This window comes from Apis cerana, unplaced genomic scaffold (genome assembly GCF_029169275.1).
Source record: "Apis cerana isolate GH-2021 unplaced genomic scaffold, AcerK_1.0 Chr0_AcerK, whole genome shotgun sequence".
Lineage (NCBI taxonomy): Eukaryota > Metazoa > Arthropoda > Insecta > Hymenoptera > Apidae > Apis > Apis cerana.
The window spans coordinates 3,648,084-3,673,210 of record NW_026893558.1 but is presented as its reverse complement, the minus strand read 5'-3'; the positions used below and the strand labels follow the sequence as shown (position 1 = coordinate 3,673,210).

The 25,127-nt window shown below is 18.9% G+C and overlaps 1 long non-coding RNA gene across 38 annotated transcripts in view; it reads right to left on the bottom strand.

Moving 5' to 3' along the window:
- Nucleotides 1-7,921: 7,921 nt before the first annotated feature.
- The window catches only part of LOC133667547 (uncharacterized), a 42,276-nt gene continuing 25,070 nt past the window's right edge, over nucleotides 7,922-25,127 (bottom strand). For 23 of the 38 annotated variants that reach the window (XR_009833240.1, XR_009833243.1, XR_009833260.1 and 20 more), the window contains 11 exons: nucleotides 24,937-25,037; nucleotides 22,168-22,368; nucleotides 20,944-21,044; nucleotides 18,172-18,372; nucleotides 16,947-17,047; nucleotides 14,183-14,383; nucleotides 12,961-13,061; nucleotides 10,216-10,416; nucleotides 8,997-9,097; nucleotides 8,429-8,603; nucleotides 7,922-8,038 (listed from right to left, as the gene is read on the bottom strand). This is a non-coding gene — a long non-coding RNA (uncharacterized LOC133667547). Of the gene's footprint in view, nucleotides 8,039-8,428; nucleotides 8,604-8,996; nucleotides 9,098-10,215; nucleotides 10,417-11,883; nucleotides 12,003-12,392; nucleotides 12,568-12,960; nucleotides 13,062-14,182; nucleotides 14,384-15,848; nucleotides 15,968-16,378; nucleotides 16,554-16,946; nucleotides 17,048-18,171; nucleotides 18,373-19,898; nucleotides 19,954-20,375; nucleotides 20,551-20,943; nucleotides 21,045-22,167; nucleotides 22,369-24,936; nucleotides 25,038-25,127 lie in introns of those variants that run through there. The other 15 variants (XR_009833249.1, XR_009833245.1, XR_009833244.1 and 12 more) reach the window with 15 other exon arrangements.

Genomic DNA, 25,127 nt, shown 5'->3' with positions numbered 1-25,127 from the left:
ATTTAAACACCAAAATTATTATGAATTTAAATATTTCTGCATTATTATAATTCTTCGTATTCTAATTATATCGTATAATTTTAAAAAGTATAATCTTCAAAATAACAAAACTATGAAAATTAATATGGAGAGAAACTATATGTGAGATTTATATTTACGTATGTTCTAAAATTCTACTATATAAACAATTGTTAATTTTATAATACAAATTGGTAAAAATATTCCAGAATTGATAAAAATTTCCAGAAAAATAGTTGAATTATTTACATTTCCACACTTTCAAATTAAATAAATAAAGAAAACTAAAGAAAACTAAAACACTTCACTAAGCACTTATTTAATATTTATGTATTAAGCATTTATTAAAATATTATTATTTCATACCATTGATTTTCTTTTTTTATTTCTTTTTACTGTCAAATTTTCAACTTTCATAACTTTCATTTTATAATCGTTAAGGTTACGTGTTATTTCGCATTATTCGTAGCAATCTTTTAAAATTATGCATTAAATTTGTTTATATATTTATAATTTACATTTTACATCGTATTTTTAAATATATTATTAATATATGTTTATGTATATGTATATGATTTACAAAATATAAATTCACAGAATATCTATTGGAAAATAATTAAACGTGACGACAAAAACGATATTTAAATATCCTAAACGTATCTTAGCTCTTTTATAGCAGCATTCGATTTAAATTGTTATATATAAATATATATATATATATATTTACAATATAACAATTACATTGTTATAAATTAATAATGTACCACACCTGTTCACAATATTATTTTAATTATTTTAATTATCATAATTTTGATATATATTTAGTTATAAAAATTAATTAACAAATATATGATATCACAAATTTATTTATCGAATAAATAACACTAATATTATCAGACGATATATATGACGTTTTTCATAAAAATATAAACTATTTATATTATCAAAAATCTTTATCTTTCTTTAATTTTCACCTTTATAAAAGGATACAATATATGCGTATATATATGTACATTTGTATTGTATACATACACACACATTTATACATATATAAACACATAAAATACGATCAATCTTTAATTTTTTTTAAATTAATTTAGATAATATGTTTGAACGAAGTACTTTTTTTAATGTAAATATGTAAATCCACTTTGTGTAAAATTTATTTATTTTTTAATTATTAACTTGTTAATAAGAATTTTATATGTACAGTTAGTCGCAGAAGTTTTCATACACTTTACACATATTCAATTAAATTCGTGTTATCGAAATCAACGATAATTTTGTTTTATATGAAATATTGCGAGTATAATAATATGAAACCATTTTTTTTTATTATGGAACATCATTTCAAAGCAGTGAAATTAATTTTTCAAATTTCAACATTATTTTTCTTTATATATAATTTCATTACGTAATGTTTCAAGATAAAATAAAATTTTAAATTACAAGATATTTAATTCTAAATCTATCATCGGAGATAAAAAGAAGTATATTTTCAGCAAAAATTGTATCCAAAATATGAAAAATGAAAGTTGATTTCACATACTCAAAAAAATTTTTTGTCCAAAAATAAATTATTCTATACATAACACTTTAATATATTGCTATATATAAGTTTTCATCGAAATCAAATCTTTCATAATAATTCAATTTCTTTACAAGATACTATAAAAAAATTTGCATGCCTATATATTAAATTACAAATAAAACCTCGAATAATCAAACTAACGGTAGTAATATCAGTAGTCTAAGAGCGTAATATAATTTTTTAGATAATTCAATAATTTATATTATTCATGAAATATGATAGTTTTACTGTATATTACCTGTTTATATATATACGTATACATATATATATGCATGCTTGTATATATATATATATATATCAGTTTTTCCAGCTTTTTCATCTTTTTTCCTTCTTATCTATCAAATTATTTTCCAAATTACTATTATCGCATTTCCTTCTTTTTCTTTCTTTTTCAATGCTTCTGAATACGTAAGAATACCGTTAACGAAGATATTAAATTTATACTTATTTTTACTCATAAATTTATCTTCAATTTTTTTTTATGACTCATTCGTTCAATTACGTATCGCTTATTATATCATTTTCAAACTTCTAATTTCATCATGCCAATCATTATCATTGCCTACCATAGAATATATGTTAAATATATAAAAATATATTAGATAGATATCATATTATCCTCTAATAAGAAACGATAACATCTAACTTCAAAATTTTCATTTTACTGTGTAGTAAAATTGTAGATTCCAAATTGTGTTGAGTCGTTGAATCCAAATATAATCTATTTCTATCTAAACTTGCAACTGTTAAAGTATCATTTCGAAAACTTGTGTATCTGCATCATCCGTAGTTAGATTATCGAAATCTAAAATTTTATTTAAGTAAAATGAATATTTCATAAAAATATTTCATCTTCTCCAATCTTCTTATTCCAATGCTTATACTATTTTATCTTGTTCATCTTGTTACGTGATACATTAATGTTCTTTTGATACGTTTAAATAATTTTCATCTAAATTAATATTCACAACTAAATTCTTCTGACAATCTTGTATCTTATTTTGAAAATGCACAAATGAAATGTTAAAAGCATGATAATGTACCATAGCGTACGAATCGCTTGTTGTAGAGTAACCAGCTAAAATTGAGCATAAAGATCAACGTTTCCCGCTTGTAAAGAACGAAGAGAACTATATTTGTCTCCTTTATCTTCAGAGATATAATCGTTTTAATAATACACTATTCATAAAATTTTAAAATTTTTCTTCTTTATATGATCGTAATGTATGAACTGTTTGTAGAGGAGTAGACAGTCAAAATTGGGTAAAGGATTCTCACGATAAGGAATGTCGAACGTTATGATCGTATAAAGATGAAGAAATTTTTGAATTTCTTTAGAATTCGGTAATCTCTTTCGTTATATATGTATTGTATCGTTTTTATATTTACTACATATTTATTCAATATATGTATGGTTCTTTCGTATATTTGTGCATTGCTATTATTATGCGTATGTACTATGTTTATATTGCGTTATGTTATATTTATTATGTTATTAGATATATATATATATATCTTTGAAATATATCGGAATATATGTATTTAAACTTGAATACTTAACGATGATTTAATGAAAGTGTTCTTCTTCTTATTTGTATGTATATACATCTTTTCTGTATGCTTTGTGTATAAATATGTATATATACGTATGTGATTATTGTTCGAATGTATATCGCTATTATTAAATATCCGCTATATTTATGTTACAATATATTTATTATATATATTTTATATTTTCGGAGTATGAAGGAAGATACATTTCTTTTAGTTTAGGTATATATCGTTTCTGTGTGTGTTTGTACATATATATATGATTTTTACATGTGTGTGTAAATCGTTATTATTATATACCTACTATATTTATATCGTGTTATACTATGTTATGTTCCTATTATATTTGTACATATATATCGTTTTAATTGCGTGTGTTTATATATATACCATTTTATCTGTCCATATATGTGTGTTTCTTAACACCACCACTCTTGTACATAAGAACTTTTAAAACTTTTTTCAAGATATCGTTTTTATATGTCTATTATATATATATTATTCGAATAATGTATGTGTATGTATATCTTAAACGAACGTATGTGTGTATATATTATTTTTGTGCGTTTGTATAGCGCTGTATCGTTTACTTACTATATTTATATTACGTTGTATATGCGATATATTTTCGGAGATACAACGGTTTTAATTATGAAATTTTTTCTTTTTATCTAAATATAATACGTAAATCCAGAGATGTAAAGTAACGAATGAAAATACGTTTTCTTTTTATCTTATATATGTAGTTTCTGTATATAATCTGTATATATATTATTTCTTGTGTGTATGAATTTATATATGTACTTATACGATTTATGTATGGATAGCTATATAGCTATAATGTAGCTCTAATATAATAAAATAGCTATAGTACATATATATGATTTATGTATTATATTATTATTATATCCAGAGATAAAGTGGTTTTAACATTACCTAATTCTAAAAATTTCAAAATTTCCTATTCGTTATACGATCATAATGTAGAATAACCAGCCAAAATTGAATGTAATGAGTTCTCTCGACAATGGGTTTCATGCTCGTATGAAGAAATTTTGGAATCCTTAGAATTCGGTAATCTTAAAATAGGTGAATTACTGAAGATAATAGACATATATATATTTTGTTATAATTGCAACCAGAAAACATTGTCATTTACACTAAATTTTCCCTAGTTATTCTATGACAATCGCTTCAAATCTATTATCGAATTAAACTATTTAGCTAAATAATAATTAAAATTTATTAAATTAATATTTTTAATAATTTTATTATTTTTTATATTTACATTATACTATAATCTAAATTTTCTAAGATTTTTAATTTTAACAGAATTTTTGGTTATTATAGTTTTATTTTATATTATTGATAATGAATATAATACATGATTATTTTTAATTTTTTTAATATTTTCTGTTTGTGAATTAGTTTTGGGTATATCATTATTAGCAAGAATAAATTATGAATTATGTCATCGAAAATTAAGAATATTAGATTTAATTTATTAACTTAGGATTATTATAATTTTATTAATATTTGTATATTTATTTATATTATTTATTAAAAAAATAATTTAAATTTAATTATAATATTATTAATAAATTTACTTAATAAATTTACTTATTTTTAATTGAATTGAATGAATTTTTATTTTTTGTAATTTTAGTTTCAATAATATTTCTTACTATTTAATAATATTAACTTTATGAGTTTTTTGATTAATTTTTTTATAATTAAATAATAATAGAATAAATTGTTTGTTTATAAATTTATTATTAATAATTTCATTATTATTAGTTTTTATATCAATAAACTTATTGGTATTTTATTTATTTTATGAATTAGATTTATTTTATTGATTTTTTATTTAATTGCCAAATGACGATGATTAAGAAAATCCTTAATTATCAAATTTAATTAATATTTTATACAATAATTTTTTCATTAATTATATTATATATTATTTATTATATTTATTGAATTGTAGATTAAATTAATTGTAGATTAAATTTAATATTAATTGAAAAATTAAATTTAAATTTAAATTTAATATTATTTATGTATTTATTAATATCATTTTCAGTTAAAATTCCAATTTATTTACTTCATGGTTGATTATTAAAGACTCATGTTGAAGCATGATGGTTATTATGAATCAATAATTTTAGCTTCAATTATATTGAAATTAGAGGATATGGAATATTATGATTAATAAAAATTTTTAAGAATCAATTTATTTTTATACAAAAATTTTAATTGTAATTAATTCATTTGGAATTTTAATTTTAAGATTAATATGTTTATCTCAGTATGATATAAAATCTATTATTGCAATTTCATCAATTGTATATATAGGATTAATAATTATAAGAATATTAACTTTTTTTAAAATAAGAATAAATGGTGGTTATTTAATAATAATTTCTCGTGGTCTTAAATTTTCAGGATTATTTTTCTTAGTAAATATAATTTATAAACAAACTAGACGTTTAATATTTGTTAATAAAGATATAATTAACTTTATATCTACAATATTTTTATTTTGATTTGTAATATGTTCATCTATATTTATCTATATAATCTATATAATATAGGATCACCTGTTTCATTAAATTTAGTAAGTGAAATTATATTAATACTTATGGTTTAGTATCATGATTAAAATTTATAATTATTATTTTAAAAATATATCGTTTATTTAGATTTATTTATTTATATTAACTAATCATGGAAAAACTTATATAAGATTTAAAATTAATAATTTTATTTATTGGTTGAATATTTTATTTTAATAATACACTATTTTAATAATTGAATTCCATTAAATTTAATGTTTTCAAAATTATATTTTATTTAATATTTATTTAAATAGTTTAATAAAAATATTGATTTGTGAAATTATATAAATATAAATTTATTTTAAATTATCATAAAAATATAATTAATTGGAATTTTGTTATTTAAATTTAGATTATTTATTATATTATTAAGATTTTTATATTTAAGTAAAATTGTTATTTTAAATAAAATATTTATACATTTAATTCTATAAAATTTAATTTTTTAATAATAATTGATTATAAATCATTAATACTCATTTTTTTAGTAAGGATTTTTCTATAATTATTTATTTATTGAATTAGATATATAAATTTAAGAGAATTAAAAATAAATCGGTTTTTATATTTAATAATTTTATTTTTAATTTCTATATATATATTAATTTCAAGACCAAATATATTATCAATTATTTTAGGTTGAGATAAGTTAGAATTAATTTTTTATTTTTTAGTAATTTATCACATAAAAATAAAATCATTTACTTCAGGTAACTTTAACTATTACATATAGTTTATTTTAAAACGTGATATTGGATTATTATTAATTATTAATTATATGTTTAATAATTTAATTATGGAAGATGAAATTTATCTTTTTATAAAATAAATAAATTTATAATGATTTTTTTATTGTTAATAGCTTTCACTAAAAGAGCTCAAATTCCTTTTTCAATTTGATTATCAATGGCAATGAAAGATCCAACATCTGTTTCATTTTTAATTCATTCTTCAATATTGATAACAGCTGGAATTTATTTATCAATTCGTTATGTAGATTTATTAGAGCGTAAATATAAAAATATTATTTTATTAATTTCAAAATTAACAATATTATTTGCTGAATTTCAGCAAATTTTGAATTAGATTTAAAAAAAAATTGTTGCTTATTCAACATTAAGACAATTAGGTTATATAATGTATTTTTCAATAGGATAACAATAGAGTGAAAACTTTTATAGATAAAAAGATAACTAGCTTCTTGCATAGTAGATGATTTCTTGAAAAAACATTGATTTTCTCTTATATCAAGAAAAAGAAAAAAAAGATATTTAAAATAAAAAATAAAAATAAGAAACTATTAACATGTGCATTTATGTTAAGTAATTGATAAATAAGCATTGACTCTAATTTTGCATATAATTATCATAATTAAATTTATTTAGAACTAACTTATTATGCACTAAAAACAAAAATACTATTATGAGACAAACATTGACTCTACTGACCACATTGCTCATTGAATACAAACATCTTTTAAGAATAAAATGCAGGAGAAGCTGTCTCTTGAAAGCTGTTATAAAATGTAAAATAATTTTTTTCTTAAAAATAGTATTTATTGAAGTTTTGGAATAATAAAAATGAAATTATATTCAATAAGAAACTTAAACTTCAATAAGAAAATAAAGAATTGAATTTTTCTAATAATTCTAATAATAATAAACATTGAAATTCTATTCAAAAACATTGAATACAAAAGATTGAAATTTAGATTGATTTTTTTTATTGAAATTTTCTTTGCATCATCAATAATTATTTATTCTAATTATCTATTATCTTAAGAGAAAGACTGATTCTATTTTTCACACACCGAATATAATAAAATGTTATATTCTATATAATATATGTATGTATAAAATATAATGTTATATTCTGTAATAATATTTTATTTATGCCATATAATATGTCATATAATATAATATTTATGTCATATTATAGAAATATTTGAAAATGTTTACAAGTTTACAAGAAAATTTACAAGAAAAATAACAAATTATAGATCATTTCAAAATCTTTCCTATTATCTTCAAATTTTCAATTATTAATGTAAGTAATCAAATTATGAATTATATAAAAATGATATCTATATATTATGTAACTTAATAATTAATAATTTAATAAAAAAATGCAGAAGTGCTTACCATTTTTACAATAAAAATATTTATTTATTTATATTATTTATATTTTAAATATTTATTTATATTTTTTTTTTCTTTATGTAAAATATATCATGACATCCATATTGAAAATTTTTTCCAACCTAAAATAAAATAAAATAAAATAAAATAAAATAAAATCTCAACAATCAATTATTATGCATAAAAATTGAATCTTTAAAATAAATATATACACAAATATACAAATATATACATATATATATATATATAGATATATACATATATGTGTAATGAAAGAATAATATGTATGCAAAAAATTAAGCTAATTGTATTGAAATAATCTAGTTCTATTTTCATAAAAATTCATAATACAAATTAATATACTGATCAAATAAACTAATCAAATAAACAAATAACAGAAAATAAATTCATCAGAGAATTATCAATAATATTCCATAAATAATTGAATAAACATGTATTTATAAAACAATAGTATAAAAAGTAAAAGAAAATAAATATTAAATAAATATTACCAAATAGATAAAGCACACTTGAAGAAATTCTAATCGTCACGAATGTCAACAGTAGAATGAAATTTAGCGTAACTAATTCGATGTATCGAATTTCAAAACAGAAAGAGAATATGCTCAACAACAATTCGACAAATTGAACATACAGAATATAATACAATAACGAACCACCAATTTTCTGAAAGATTGAATTATAAGAAATGTTTTCAGTTTTGAAACTGATCATAAAATCAAAAGAAACAAATAATATTATATTAATTAATATAATAATATTATAAATAATATTATAGCAATAGTATCGGAAAAAATACATACATGAAAACATATATATATATTTAAAATATATATGTACACGTAAAATATATATATATATAAAATATATATATACGTAAAATTTATATATGTATACACAAAATATACATATACGTAAAATATATATATACGAAGATACGTGAAATATTATATTGATTGTAATCTAACAATTTTATGTCAATAAAAAGAAATTTATAATTATATTTCTTTAAAATAAATCTCATCATATTTGTGAAAAATGGATTACATCTTCACTTACATTTTTCAAGCCATCTTGTCTTCGAAGTTCCAATGAAATGATAATTGATCTTTATATCTTTATATTACCTTCGTCATCTTCATCAAAAATCTTCAATTCTGCTATAATAATGATTAAACAAATGCATATTATACAAAACTTATTAAAACTTATTGTTAAATATAAATAATAATTATAATATCATATCCTATCGGTAAGAATTTTAAGTATTTCGCACTTCAGAACAAAACGTGACCAGCCGTTACCACGATTTTCAACTATGAACTACTGCCATGCGCATTATGATGCGCACTATGATGCGCACTGACTCGTTTCGTTACTGGGCCTTTTTGATTAGTTGAAGCGATGTGGTTTACTTCAATTTATTTTTATTCATTTTAATTTTACGCGCGAAAATCGAATATATATATTATAAATATTCATTATTTAATTATAAATACATCATAATCTTACAAACATATGTCAATTGAAAATATAATAAAAATAAATTATTTAATTTAATTTATTATAAAATTATCCATTTGTAAAATTAAACATTTAAAGTAAAAATTGAAAATTTGAAAAAATATATTATGAAACAGAAGTTAATGTAAAGTATATCTAAATTACAAAGTATAACAGAAAAAGAATAAAGAGAATTCTTGTACATAATAGAAGATAAATGTTAAATTAAAAGATGCCGAAAAATAAATTAAAAATTTTATATAAATATTAATATAATTTAATATTAATATAAAAATTATATAAAATAAATAAAATATACAATAAAGTATATAAATTTTTATATTAATTTCAATTTTTTATTCTTATACCATACATAGATCATTTTAAAAAATCACCCATATCATTTACATTAAAAATAAAGTTAAGTTTCACATCATTCAACATTACTCAATCATAAAATTTTTAAATATTTTAGTCTAGATCTTAATACAAAAATCTAAAATCTAAAAAAATACGAAATTAAAATCTAAAATAAAGAAAAAAAAAATCTAAAAATACGAAAATAATTAAGGTTTTGAATTTCTAAAATATGAAAAAGGATTTTCATATATCACGTCTATTATGTACTTCGTGTAAATATAAAAACTATATAAAAATTAAAATCATAATTAAATTAAATTAAGAAAGAATGATCATAAGTTATATTTTATAATAGATTATATAAATATTGTATTATATATGCAAATGTGATTGTGAATGCATATCTGATACTCACGCTGAAGTCTGAAGAAAATTGAATTCTTATTCCCTTTATGATTGTTTGTCATCGTTGATTGTTTGCCTTGTCTCAAAGAAGACACACTGTATTCATGCATATAGCCAATATCTTTTCTTCTATATGTGGTCAGACTCTTCTTCGACTCATCCGTGCTCTAACATCCTCTTTCTATTCCTCATTCTTTTCCTTTTATATCATCTAAAATTGAATCGATAAGAACATCGATGTGTAAACTTTCTTTTATTTATCTTTCGAAGACATAAATTAATTCGTCGTAAGATTAATAAAATAAATTTTATTTTACCGAATGAAATAACATATATATACACAAATAAATATATACAAAAAATATGTATATATAGATACGTACAATATAAAGAAAATATGCAAAAATATGTAAAATATGCAAAATATGCAACATAAAAAATATTTTTGGAATTATTTAATCATGACAAATTTCTGTCTAAATGGTTTATCTATTTTTTATAAAAAATATGCACTTATATAAATATCAGCAGTTTAATAAGATAATAATATGACAATTATCTTATTATCTTAATAATAAGATAAAGTGATAATAAAAATAATAATAAAATCTTTAAATAAAAAAAAATTAAATTTGAAAATATTTAAAAGTTGGAATTTTATAATATATATAATGTATTTTTCAATAGGATAACAATAGAGTGAAAACTTTTATAGATAAAAAGATAACTAGCTTCTTGCATAGTAGATGATTTCTTGAAAAAACATTGATTTTCTCTTATATCAAGAAAAAGAAAAAAAGATATTTAAAATAAAAAAATAAAAATAAGAAACTATTAACATGTGCATTTATGTTAAGTAATTGATAAATAAGCATTGACTCTAATTTTGCATATAATTATCATAATTAAATTTATTTAGAACTAACTTATTATGCACTAAAAAACAAAAAATACTATTATGAGACAAACATTGACTCTACTGACCACATTGCTCATTGAATACAAACATCTTTTAAGAATAAAATGCAGGAGAAGCTGTCTCTTGAAAGCTGTTATAAAATGTAAAATAATTTTTTTCTTAAAAATAGTATTTATTGAAGTTTTGGAATAATAGAAAATGAAATTATATTCAATAAGAAACTTAAACTTCAATAAGAAAATAAAGAATTGAATTTTTCTAATAATTCTAATAATAATAAACATTGAAATTCTATTCAAAAACATTGAATACAAAAGATTGAAATTTAGATTGATTTTTTTTATTGAAATTTTCTTTGCATCATCAATAATTATTTATTCTAATTATCTATTATCTTAAGAGAAAGACTGATTCTATTTTTCACACACCGAATATAATAAAATGTTATATTCTATATAATATATGTATGTATAAAATATAATGTTATATTCTGTAATAATATTTTATTTATGCCATATAATATGTCATATAATATAATATTTATGTCATATTATAGAAATATTTGAAAATGTTTACAAGTTTACAAGAAAATTTACAAGAAAAATAACAAATTATAGATCATTTCAAAATCTTTCCTATTATCTTCAAATTTTCAATTATTAATGTAAGTAATCAAATTATGAATTATATAAAAATGATATCTATATATTATGTAACTTAATAATTAATAATTTAATAAAAAAATGCAGAAGTGCTTACCATTTTTACAATAAAAATATTTATTTATTTATATTATTTATATTTTAAATATTTATTTATATTTTTTTTTTCTTTATGTAAAATATATCATGACATCCATATTGAAAATTTTTTCCAACCTAAAATAAAATAAAATAAAATAAAATAAAATAAAATCTCAACAATCAATTATTATGCATAAAAATTGAATCTTTAAAATAAATATATACACAAATATACAAATATATACATATATATATATATATAGATATATACATATATGTGTAATGAAAGAATAATATGTATGCAAAAAATTAAGCTAATTGTATTGAAATAATCTAGTTCTATTTTCATAAAAATTCATAATACAAATTAATATACTGATCAAATAAACTAATCAAATAAACAAATAAAAAAAAATAAATTCATCAGAGAATTATCAATAATATTCCATAAATAATTGAATAAACATGTATTTATAAAACAATAGTATAAAAAGTAAAAGAAAATAAATATTAAATAAATATTACCAAATAGATAAAGCACACTTGAAGAAATTCTAATCGTCACGAATGTCAACAGTAGAATGAAATTTAGCGTAACTAATTCGATGTATCGAATTTCAAAACAGAAAGAGAATATGCTCAACAACAATTCGACAAATTGAACATACAGAATATAATACAATAACGAACCACCAATTTTCTGAAAGATTGAATTATAAGAAATGTTTTCAGTTTTGAAACTGATCATAAAATCAAAAGAAACAAATAATATTATATTAATTAATATAATAATATTATAAATAATATTATAGCAATAGTATCGGAAAAAATACATACATGAAAACATATATATATATTTAAAATATATATGTACACGTAAAATATATATATATATAAAATATATATATACGTAAAATTTATATATGTATACACAAAATATACATATACGTAAAATATATATATACGAAGATACGTGAAATATTATATTGATTGTAATCTAACAATTTTATGTCAATAAAAAGAAATTTATAATTATATTTCTTTAAAATAAATCTCATCATATTTGTGAAAAATGGATTACATCTTCACTTACATTTTTCAAGCCATCTTGTCTTCGAAGTTCCAATGAAATGATAATTGATCTTTATATCTTTATATTACCTTCGTCATCTTCATCAAAAATCTTCAATTCTGCTATAATAATGATTAAACAAATGCATATTATACAAAACTTATTAAAACTTATTGTTAAATATAAATAATAATTATAATATCATATCCTATCGGTAAGAATTTTAAGTATTTCGCACTTCAGAACAAAACGTGACCAGCCGTTACCACGATTTTCAACTATGAACTACTGCCATGCGCATTATGATGCGCACTATGATGCGCACTGACTCGTTTCGTTACTGGGCCTTTTTGATTAGTTGAAGCGATGTGGTTTACTTCAATTTATTTTTATTCATTTTAATTTTACGCGCGAAAATCGAATATATATATTATAAATATTCATTATTTAATTATAAATACATCATAATCTTACAAACATATGTCAATTGAAAATATAATAAAAATAAATTATTTAATTTAATTTATTATAAAAATTATCCATTTGTAAAATTAAACATTTAAAGTAAAAATTGAAAATTTGAAAAAAATATATTATGAAACAGAAGTTAATGTAAAGTATATCTAAATTACAAAGTATAACAGAAAAAGAATAAAGAGAATTCTTGTACATAATAGAAGATAAATGTTAAATTAAAAAAGATGCCGAAAAATAAATTAAAAAATTTTATATAAATATTAATATAATTTAATATTAATATAAAAATTATATAAAATAAATAAAATATACAATAAAGTATATAAATTTTTATATTAATTTCAATTTTTATTCTTATACCATACATAGATCATTTTAAAAAATCACCCATATCATTTACATTAAAAATAAAGTTAAGTTTCACATCATTCAACATTACTCAATCATAAAATTTTTAAATATTTTAGTCTAGATCTTAATACAAAAATCTAAAATCTAAAAAATACGAAATTAAAATCTAAAATAAAGAAAAAAAAAATCTAAAAATACGAAAATAATTAAGGTTTTGAATTTCTAAAATATGAAAAAGGATTTTCATATATCACGTCTATTATGTACTTCGTGTAAATATAAAAACTATATAAAAATTAAAATCATAATTAAATTAAATTAAGAAAGAATGATCATAAGTTATATTTTATAATAGATTATATAAATATTGTATTATATATGCAAATGTGATTGTGAATGCATATCTGATACTCACGCTGAAGTCTGAAGAAAATTGAATTCTTATTCCCTTTATGATTGTTTGTCATCGTTGATTGTTTGCCTTGTCTCAAAGAAGACACACTGTATTCATGCATATAGCCAATATCTTTTCTTCTATATGTGGTCAGACTCTTCTTCGACTCATCCGTGCTCTAACATCCTCTTTCTATTCCTCATTCTTTTCCTTTTATATCATCTAAAATTGAATCGATAAGAACATCGATGTGTAAACTTTCTTTTATTTATCTTTCGAAGACATAAATTAATTCGTCGTAAGATTAATAAAATAAATTTTATTTTACCGAATGAAATAACATATATATACACAAATAAATATATACAAAAAATATGTATATATAGATACGTACAATATAAAGAAAATATGCAAAAATATGTAAAATATGCAAAATATGCAACATAAAAAATATTTTGGAATTATTTAATCATGACAAATTTCTGTCTAAATGGTTTATCTATTTTTATAAAAATATGCACTTATATAAATATCAGCAGTTTAATAAGATAATAATATGACAATTATCTTATTATCTTAATAATAAGATAAAGTGATAATAAAAATAATAATAAAATCTTTAAATAAAAAAAAATTAAATTTGAAAATATTTAAAAGTTGGAATTTTATAATATATATAATGTATTTTTCAATAGGATAACAATAGAGTGAAAACTTTTATAGATAAAAAGATAACTAGCTTCTTGCATAGTAGATGATTTCTTGAAAAAAACATTGATTTTCTCTTATATCAAGAAAAAAGAAAAAAAGATATTTAAAATAAAAAAATAAAAATAAGAAACTATTAACATGTGCATTTATGTTAAGTAATTGATAAATAAGCATTGACTCTAATTTTGCATATAATTATCATAATTAAATTTATTTAGAACTAACTTATTATGCACTAAAAACAAAAATACTATTATGAGACAAACATTGACTCTACTGACCACATTGCTCATTGAATACAAACATCTTTTAAGAATAAAATGCAGGAGAAGCTGTCTCTTGAAAGCTGTTATAAAATGTAAAATAATTTTTTTCTTAAAAATAGTATTTATTGAAGTTTTGGAATAATAAAAATGAAATTATATTCAATAAGAAACTTAAACTTCAATAAGAAAATAAAGAATTGAATTTTTCTAATAATTCTAATAATAATAAACATTGAAATTCTATTCAAAAACATTGAATACAAAAGATTGAAATTTAGATTGATTTTTTTTATTGAAATTTTCTTTGCATCATCAATAATTATTTATTCTAATTATCTATTATCTTAAGAGAAAGACTGATTCTATTTTTCACACACCGAATATAATAAAATGTTATATTCTATATAATATATGTATGTATAAAATATAATGTTATATTCTGTAATAATATTTTATTTATGCCATATAATATGTCATATAATATAATATTTATGTCATATTATAGAAATATTTGAAAATGTTTACAAGTTTACAAGAAAATTTACAAGAAAAATAACAAATTATAGATCATTTCAAAATCTTTCCTATTATCTTCAAATTTTCAATTATTAATGTAAGTAATCAAATTATGAATTATATAAAAAATGATATCTATATATTATGTAACTTAATAATTAATAATTTAATAAAAAAAATGCAGAAGTGCTTACCATTTTTACAATAAAAATATTTATTTATTTATATTATTTATATTTTAAATATTTATTTATATTTTTTTTTTCTTTATGTAAAATATATCATGACATCCATATTGAAAATTTTTTCCAACCTAAAATAAAATAAAATAAAATAAAATAAAATAAAATAAAATAAAATCTCAACAATCAATTATTATGCATAAAAATTGAATCTTTAAAATAAATATATACACAAATATACAAATATATATATATATGTATATATATATATATATATAGATATATACATATATGTGTAATGAAAGAATAATATGTATGCAAAAAATTAAGCTAATTGTATTGAAATAATCTAGTTCTATTTTCATAAAAATTCATAATACAAATTAATATACTGATCAAATAAACTAATCAAATAAACAAATAAAAAAAAAATAAATTCATCAGAGAATTATCAATAATATTCCATAAATAATTGAATAAACATGTATTTATAAAACAATAGTATAAAAAGTAAAAGAAAATAAATATTAAATAAATATTACCAAATAGATAAAGCACACTTGAAGAAATTCTAATCGTCACGAATGTCAACAGTAGAATGAAATTTAGCGTAACTAATTCGATGTATCGAATTTCAAAACAGAAAGAGAATATGCTCAACAACAATTCGACAAATTGAACATACAGAATATAATACAATAACGAACCACCAATTTTCTGAAAGATTGAATTATAAGAAATGTTTTCAGTTTTGAAACTGATCATAAAATCAAAAGAAACAAATAATATTATATTAATTAATATAATAATATTATAAATAATATTATAGCAATAGTATCGGAAAAAATACATACATGAAAACATATATATATATTTAAAATATATATGTACACGTAAAATATATATATATATAAAATATATATATACGTAAAATTTATATATGTATACACAAAATATACATATACGTAAAATATATATATACGAAGATACGTGAAATATTATATTGATTGTAATCTAACAATTTTATGTCAATAAAAAGAAATTTATAATTATATTTCTTTAAAATAAATCTCATCATATTTGTGAAAAATGGATTACATCTTCACTTACATTTTTCAAGCCATCTTGTCTTCGAAGTTCCAATGAAATGATAATTGATCTTTATATCTTTATATTACCTTCGTCATCTTCATCAAAAATCTTCAATTCTGCTATAATAATGATTAAACAAATGCATATTATACAAAACTTATTAAAACTTATTGTTAAATATAAATAATAATTATAATATCATATCCTATCGGTAAGAATTTTAAGTATTTCGCACTTCAGAACAAAACGTGACCAGCCGTTACCACGATTTTCAACTATGAACTACTGCCATGCGCATTATGATGCGCACTATGATGCGCACTGACTCGTTTCGTTACTGGGCCTTTTTGATTAGTTGAAGCGATGTGGTTTACTTCAATTTATTTTTATTCATTTTAATTTTACGCGCGAAAATCGAATATATATATTATAAATATTCATTATTTAATTATAAATACATCATAATCTTACAAACATATGTCAATTGAAAATATAATAAAAATAAATTATTTAATTTAATTTATTATAAAAATTATCCATTTGTAAAATTAAACATTTAAAGTAAAAATTGAAAATTTGAAAAAAATATATTATGAAACAGAAGTTAATGTAAAGTATATCTAAATTACAAAGTATAACAGAAAAAGAATAAAGAGAATTCTTGTACATAATAGAAGATAAATGTTAAATTAAAAAGATGCCGAAAAATAAATTAAAAAATTTTATATAAATATTAATATAATTTAATATTAATATAAAAATTATATAAAATAAATAAAATATACAATAAAGTATATAAATTTTTATATTAATTTCAATTTTTTATTCTTATACCATACATAGATCATTTTAAAAAAATCACCCATATCATTTACATTAAAAAATAAAGTTAAGTTTCACATCATTCAACATTACTCAATCATAAAATTTTTAAATATTTTAGTCTAGATCTTAATACAAAAATCTAAAATCTAAAAAAATACGAAATTAAAATCTAAAATAAAGAAAAAAAAAATCTAAAAATACGAAAATAATTAAGGTTTTGAATTTCTAAAATATGAAAAAGGATTTTCATATATCACGTCTATTATGTACTTCGTGTAAATATAAAAACTATATAAAAATTAAAATCATAATTAAATTAAATTAAGAAAGAATGATCATAAGTTATATTTTATAATAGATTATATAAATATTGTATTATATATGCAAATGTGATTGTGAATGCATATCTGATACTCACGCTGAAGTCTGAAGAAAATTGAATTCTTATTCCCTTTATGATTGTTTGTCATCGTTGATTGTTTGCCTTGTCTCAAAGAAGACACACTGTATTCATGCATATAGCCAATATCTTTTCTTCTATATGTGGTCAGACTCTTCTTCGACTCATCCGTGCTCTAACATCCTCTTTCTATTCCTCATTCTTTTCCTTTTATATCATCTAAAATTGAATCGATAAGAACATCGATGTGTAAACTTTCTTTTATTTATCTTTCGAAGACATAAATTAATTCGTCGTAAGATTAATAAAATAAATTTTATTTTACCGAATGAAATAACATATATATACACAAATAAATATATACAAAAAATATGTATATATAGATACGTACAATATAAAGAAAATATGCAAAAATATGTAAAATATGCAAAATATGCAACATAAAAATATTTTTGGAATTATTTAATCATGACAAATTTCTGTCTAAATGGTTTATCTATTTTTATAAAAATATGCACTTATATAAATATCAGCAGTTTAATAAGATAATAATATGACAATTATCTTATTATCTTAATAATAAGATAAAGTGATAATAAAAATAATAATAAAATCTTTAAATAAAAAAAAATTAAATTTGAAAATATTTAAAAGTTGGAATTTTATAATATATATAATGTATTTTTCAATAGGATAACAATAGAGTGAAAACTTTTATAGATAAAAAGATAACTAGCTTCTTGCATAGTAGATGATTTCTTGAAAAAAACATTGATTTTCTCTTATATCAAGAAAAAAGAAAAAAAGATATTTAAAATAAAAAAATAAAAATAAGAAACTATTAACATGTGCATTTATGTTAAGTAATTGATAAATAAGCATTGACTCTAATTTTGCATATAATTATCATAATTAAATTTATTTAGAACTAACTTATTATGCACTAAAACAAAAAATACTATTATGAGACAAACATTGACTCTACTGACCACATTGCTCATTGAATACAAACATCTTTTAAGAATAAAATGCAGGAGAAGCTGTCTCTTGAAAGCTGTTATAAAATGTAAAATAATTTTTTTCTTAAAAATAGTATTTATTGAAGTTTTGGAATAATAAAAAATGAAATTATATTCAATAAGAAACTTAAACTTCAATAAGAAAATAAAGAATTGAATTTTTCTAATAATTCTAATAATAATAAACATTGAAATTCTATTCAAAAACATTGAATACAAAAGATTGAAATTTAGATTGATTTTTTTTATTGAAATTTTCTTTGCATCATCAATAATTATTTATTCTAATTATCTATTATCTTAAGAGAAAGACTGATTCTATTTTTCACACACCGAATATAATAAAATGTTATATTCTATATAATATATGTATGTATAAAATATAATGTTATATTCTGTAATAATATTTTATTTATGCCATATAATATGTCATATAATATAATATTTATGTCATATTATAGAAATATTTGAAAATGTTTACAAGTTTACAAGAAAATTTACAAGAAAAATAACAAATTATAGATCATTTCAAAATCTTTCCTATTATCTTCAAATTTTCAATTATTAATGTAAGTAATCAAATTATGAATTATATAAAAATGATATCTATATATTATGTAACTTAATAATTAATAATTTAATAAAAAAAATGCAGAAGTGCTTACCATTTTTACAATAAAAATATTTATTTATTTATATTATTTATATTTTAAATATTTATTTATATTTTTTTCTTTATGTAAAATATATCATGACATCCATATTGAAAATTTTTTCCAACCTAAAATAAAATAAAATAAAATAAAATAAAATAAAATAAAATAAAATAAAATCTCAACAATCAATTATTATGCATAAAAATTGAATCTTTAAAATAAATATATACACAAATATACAAATATATACATATATATATATATATAGATATATACATATGTATATATATAGATATATGTGTAATGAAAGAATAATATGTATGCAAAAAATTAAGCTAATTGTATTGAAATAATCTAGTTCTATTTTCATAAAAATTCATAATACAAATTAATATACTGATCAAATAAACTAATCAAATAAACAAATAAAAAAAAAATAAATTCATCAGAGAATTATCAATAATATTCCATAAATAATTGAATAAACATGTATTTATAAAACAATAGTATAAAAAGTAAAAGAAAATAAATATTAAATAAATATTACCAAATAGATAAAGCACACTTGAAGAAATTCTAATCGTCACGAATGTCAACAGTAGAATGAAATTTAGCGTAACTAATTCGATGTATCGAATTTCAAAACAGAAAGAGAATATGCTCAACAACAATTCGACAAATTGAACATACAGAATATAATACAATAACGAACCACCAATTTTCTGAAAGATTGAATTATAAGAAATGTTTTCAGTTTTGAAACTGATCATAAAATCAAAAGAAACAAATAATATTATATTAATTAATATAATAATATTATAAATAATATTATAGCAATAGTATCGGAAAAAATACATACATGAAAACATATATATATATTTAAAATATATATGTACACGTAAAATATATATATATATAAAATATATATATACGTAAAATTTATATATGTATACACAAAATATACATATACGTAAAATATATATATACGAAGATACGTGAAATATTATATTGATTGTAATCTAACAATTTTATGTCAATAAAAAGAAATTTATAATTATATTTCTTTAAAATAAATCTCATCATATTTGTGAAAAATGGATTACATCTTCACTTACATTTTTCAAGCCATCTTGTCTTCGAAGTTCCAATGAAATGATAATTGATCTTTATATCTTTATATTACCTTCGTCATCTTCATCAAAAATCTTCAATTCTGCTATAATAATGATTAAACAAATGCATATTATACAAAACTTATTAAAACTTATTGTTAAATATAAATAATAATTATAATATCATATCCTATCGGTAAGAATTTTAAGTATTTCGCACTTCAGAACAAAACGTGACCAGCCGTTACCACGATTTTCAACTATGAACTACTGCCATGCGCATTATGATGCGCACTATGATGCGCACTGACTCGTTTCGTTACTGGGCCTTTTTGATTAGTTGAAGCGATGTGGTTTACTTCAATTTATTTTTATTCATTTTAATTTTACGCGCGAAAATCGAATATATATATTATAAATATTCATTATTTAATTATAAATACATCATAATCTTACAAACATATGTCAATTGAAAATATAATAAAAATAAATTATTTAATTTAATTTATTATAAAAATTATCCATTTGTAAAATTAAACATTTAAAGTAAAAATTGAAAATTTGAAAAAAATATATTATGAAACAGAAGTTAATGTAAAGTATATCTAAATTACAAAGTATAACAGAAAAAGAATAAAGAGAATTCTTGTACATAATAGAAGATAAATGTTAAATTAAAAAAGATGCCGAAAAATAAATTAAAAAATTTTATATAAATATTAATATAATTTAATATTAATATAAAAATTATATAAAATAAATAAAATATACAATAAAGTATATAAATTTTTATATTAATTTCAATTTTTATTCTTATACCATACATAGATCATTTTAAAAAATCACCCATATCATTTACATTAAAAAATAAAGTTAAGTTTCACATCATTCAACATTACTCAATCATAAAATTTTTAAATATTTTAGTCTAGATCTTAATACAAAAATCTAAAATCTAAAAAAATACGAAATTAAAATCTAAAATAAAGAAAAAAAAAATCTAAAAATACGAAAATAATTAAGGTTTTGAATTTCTAAAATATGAAAAAGGATTTTCATATATCACGTCTATTATGTACTTCGTGTAAATATAAAAACTATATAAAAATTAAAATCATAATTAAATTAAATTAAGAAAGAATGATCATAAGTTATATTTTATAATAGATTATATAAATATTGTATTATATATGCAAATGTGATTGTGAATGCATATCTGATACTCACGCTGAAGTCTGAAGAAAATTGAATTCTTATTCCCTTTATGATTGTTTGTCATCGTTGATTGTTTGCCTTGTCTCAAAGAAGACACACTGTATTCATGCATATAGCCAATATCTTTTCTTCTATATGTGGTCAGACTCTTCTTCGACTCATCCGTGCTCTAACATCCTCTTTCTATTCCTCATTCTTTTCCTTTTATATCATCTAAAATTGAATCGATAAGAACATCGATGTGTAAACTTTCTTTTATTTATCTTTCGAAGACATAAATTAATTCGTCGTAAGATTAATAAAATAAATTTTATTTTACCGAATGAAATAACATATATATACACAAATAAATATATACAAAAAATATGTATATATAGATACGTACAATATAAAGAAAATATGCAAAATATGTAAAATATGCAAAATATGCAACATAAAAATATTTTTGGAATTATTTAATCATGACAAATTTCTGTCTAAATGGTTTATCTATTTTTATAAAAATATGCACTTATATAAATATCAGCAGTTTAATAAGATAATAATATGACAATTATCTTATTATCTTAATAATAAGATAAAGTGATAATAAAAATAATAATAAAATCTTTAAATAAAAAAAAATTAAATTTGAAAATATTTAAAAGTTGGAATTTTATAATATATATAATGTATTTTTCAATAGGATAACAATAGAGTGAAAACTTTTATAGATAAAAAGATAACTAGCTTCTTGCATAGTAGATGATTTCTTGAAAAAAACATTGATTTTCTCTTATATCAAGAAAAAAGAAAAAAAGATATTTAAAATAAAAAAATAAAAATAAGAAACTATTAACATGTGCATTTATGTTAAGTAATTGATAAATAAGCATTGACTCTAATTTTGCATATAATTATCATAATTAAATTTATTTAGAACTAACTTATTATGCACTAAAAAACAAAAATACTATTATGAGACAAACATTGACTCTACTGACCACATTGCTCATTGAATACAAACATCTTTTAAGAATAAAATGCAGGAGAAGCTGTCTCTTGAAAGCTGTTATAAAATGTAAAATAATTTTTTTCTTAAAAATAGTATTTATTGAAGTTTTGGAATAATAAAAAATGAAATTATATTCAATAAGAAACTTAAACTTCAATAAGAAAATAAAGAATTGAATTTTTCTAATAATTCTAATAATAATAAACATTGAAATTCTATTCAAAAACATTGAATACAAAAGATTGAAATTTAGATTGATTTTTTTTATTGAAATTTTCTTTGCATCATCAATAATTATTTATTCTAATTATCTATTATCTTAAGAGAAAGACTGATTCTATTTTTCACACACCGAATATAATAAAATGTTATATTCTATATAATATATGTATGTATAAAATATAATGTTATATTCTGTAATAATATTTTATTTATGCCATATAATATGTCATATAATATAATATTTATGTCATATTATAGAAATATTTGAAAATGTTTACAAGTTTACAAGAAAATTTACAAGAAAAATAACAAATTATAGATCATTTCAAAATCTTTCCTATTATCTTCAAATTTTCAATTATTAATGTAAGTAATCAAATTATGAATTATATAAAAAATGATATCTATATATTATGTAACTTAATAATTAATAATTTAATAAAAAAAATGCAGAAGTGCTTACCATTTTTACAATAAAAATATTTATTTATTTATATTATTTATATTTTAAATATTTATTTATATTTTTTTTTTCTTTATGTAAAATATATCATGACATCCATATTGAAAATTTTTTCCAACCTAAAATAAAATAAAATAAAATAAAATAAAATAAAATAAAATAAAATCTCAACAATCAATTATTATGCATAAAAATTGAATCTTTAAAATAAATATATACACAAATATACAAATATATACATATATATATATATAGATATATACATATGTATATATATAGATATATGTGTAATGAAAGAATAATATGTATGCAAAAAATTAAGCTAATTGTATTGAAATAATCTAGTTCTATTTTCATAAAAATTCATAATACAAATTAATATACTGATCAAATAAACTAATCAAATAAACAAATAAAAAAAAAATAAATTCATCAGAGAATTATCAATAATATTCCATAAATAATTGAATAAACATGTATTTATAAAACAATAGTATAAAAAGTAAAAGAAAATAAATATTAAATAAATATTACCAAATAGATAAAGCACACTTGAAGAAATTCTAATCGTCACGAATGTCAACAGTAGAATGAAATTTAGCGTAACTAATTCGATGTATCGAATTTCAAAACAGAAAGAGAATATGCTCAACAACAATTCGACAAATTGAACATACAGAATATAATACAATAACGAACCACCAATTTTCTGAAAGATTGAATTATAAGAAATGTTTTCAGTTTTGAAACTGATCATAAAATCAAAAGAAACAAATAATATTATATTAATTAATATAATAATATTATAAATAATATTATAGCAATAGTATCGGAAAAAATACATACATGAAAACATATATATATATTTAAAATATATATGTACACGTAAAATATATATATATATAAAATATATATATACGTAAAATTTATATATGTATACACAAAATATACATATACGTAAAATATATATATACGAAGATACGTGAAATATTATATTGATTGTAATCTAACAATTTTATGTCAATAAAAAGAAATTTATAATTATATTTCTTTAAAATAAATCTCATCATATTTGTGAAAAATGGATTACATCTTCACTTACATTTTTCAAGCCATCTTGTCTTCGAAGTTCCAATGAAATGATAATTGATCTTTATATCTTTATATTACCTTCGTCATCTTCATCAAAAATCTTCAATTCTGCTATAATAATGATTAAACAAATGCATATTATACAAAACTTATTAAAACTTATTGTTAAATATAAATAATAATTATAATATCATATCCTAT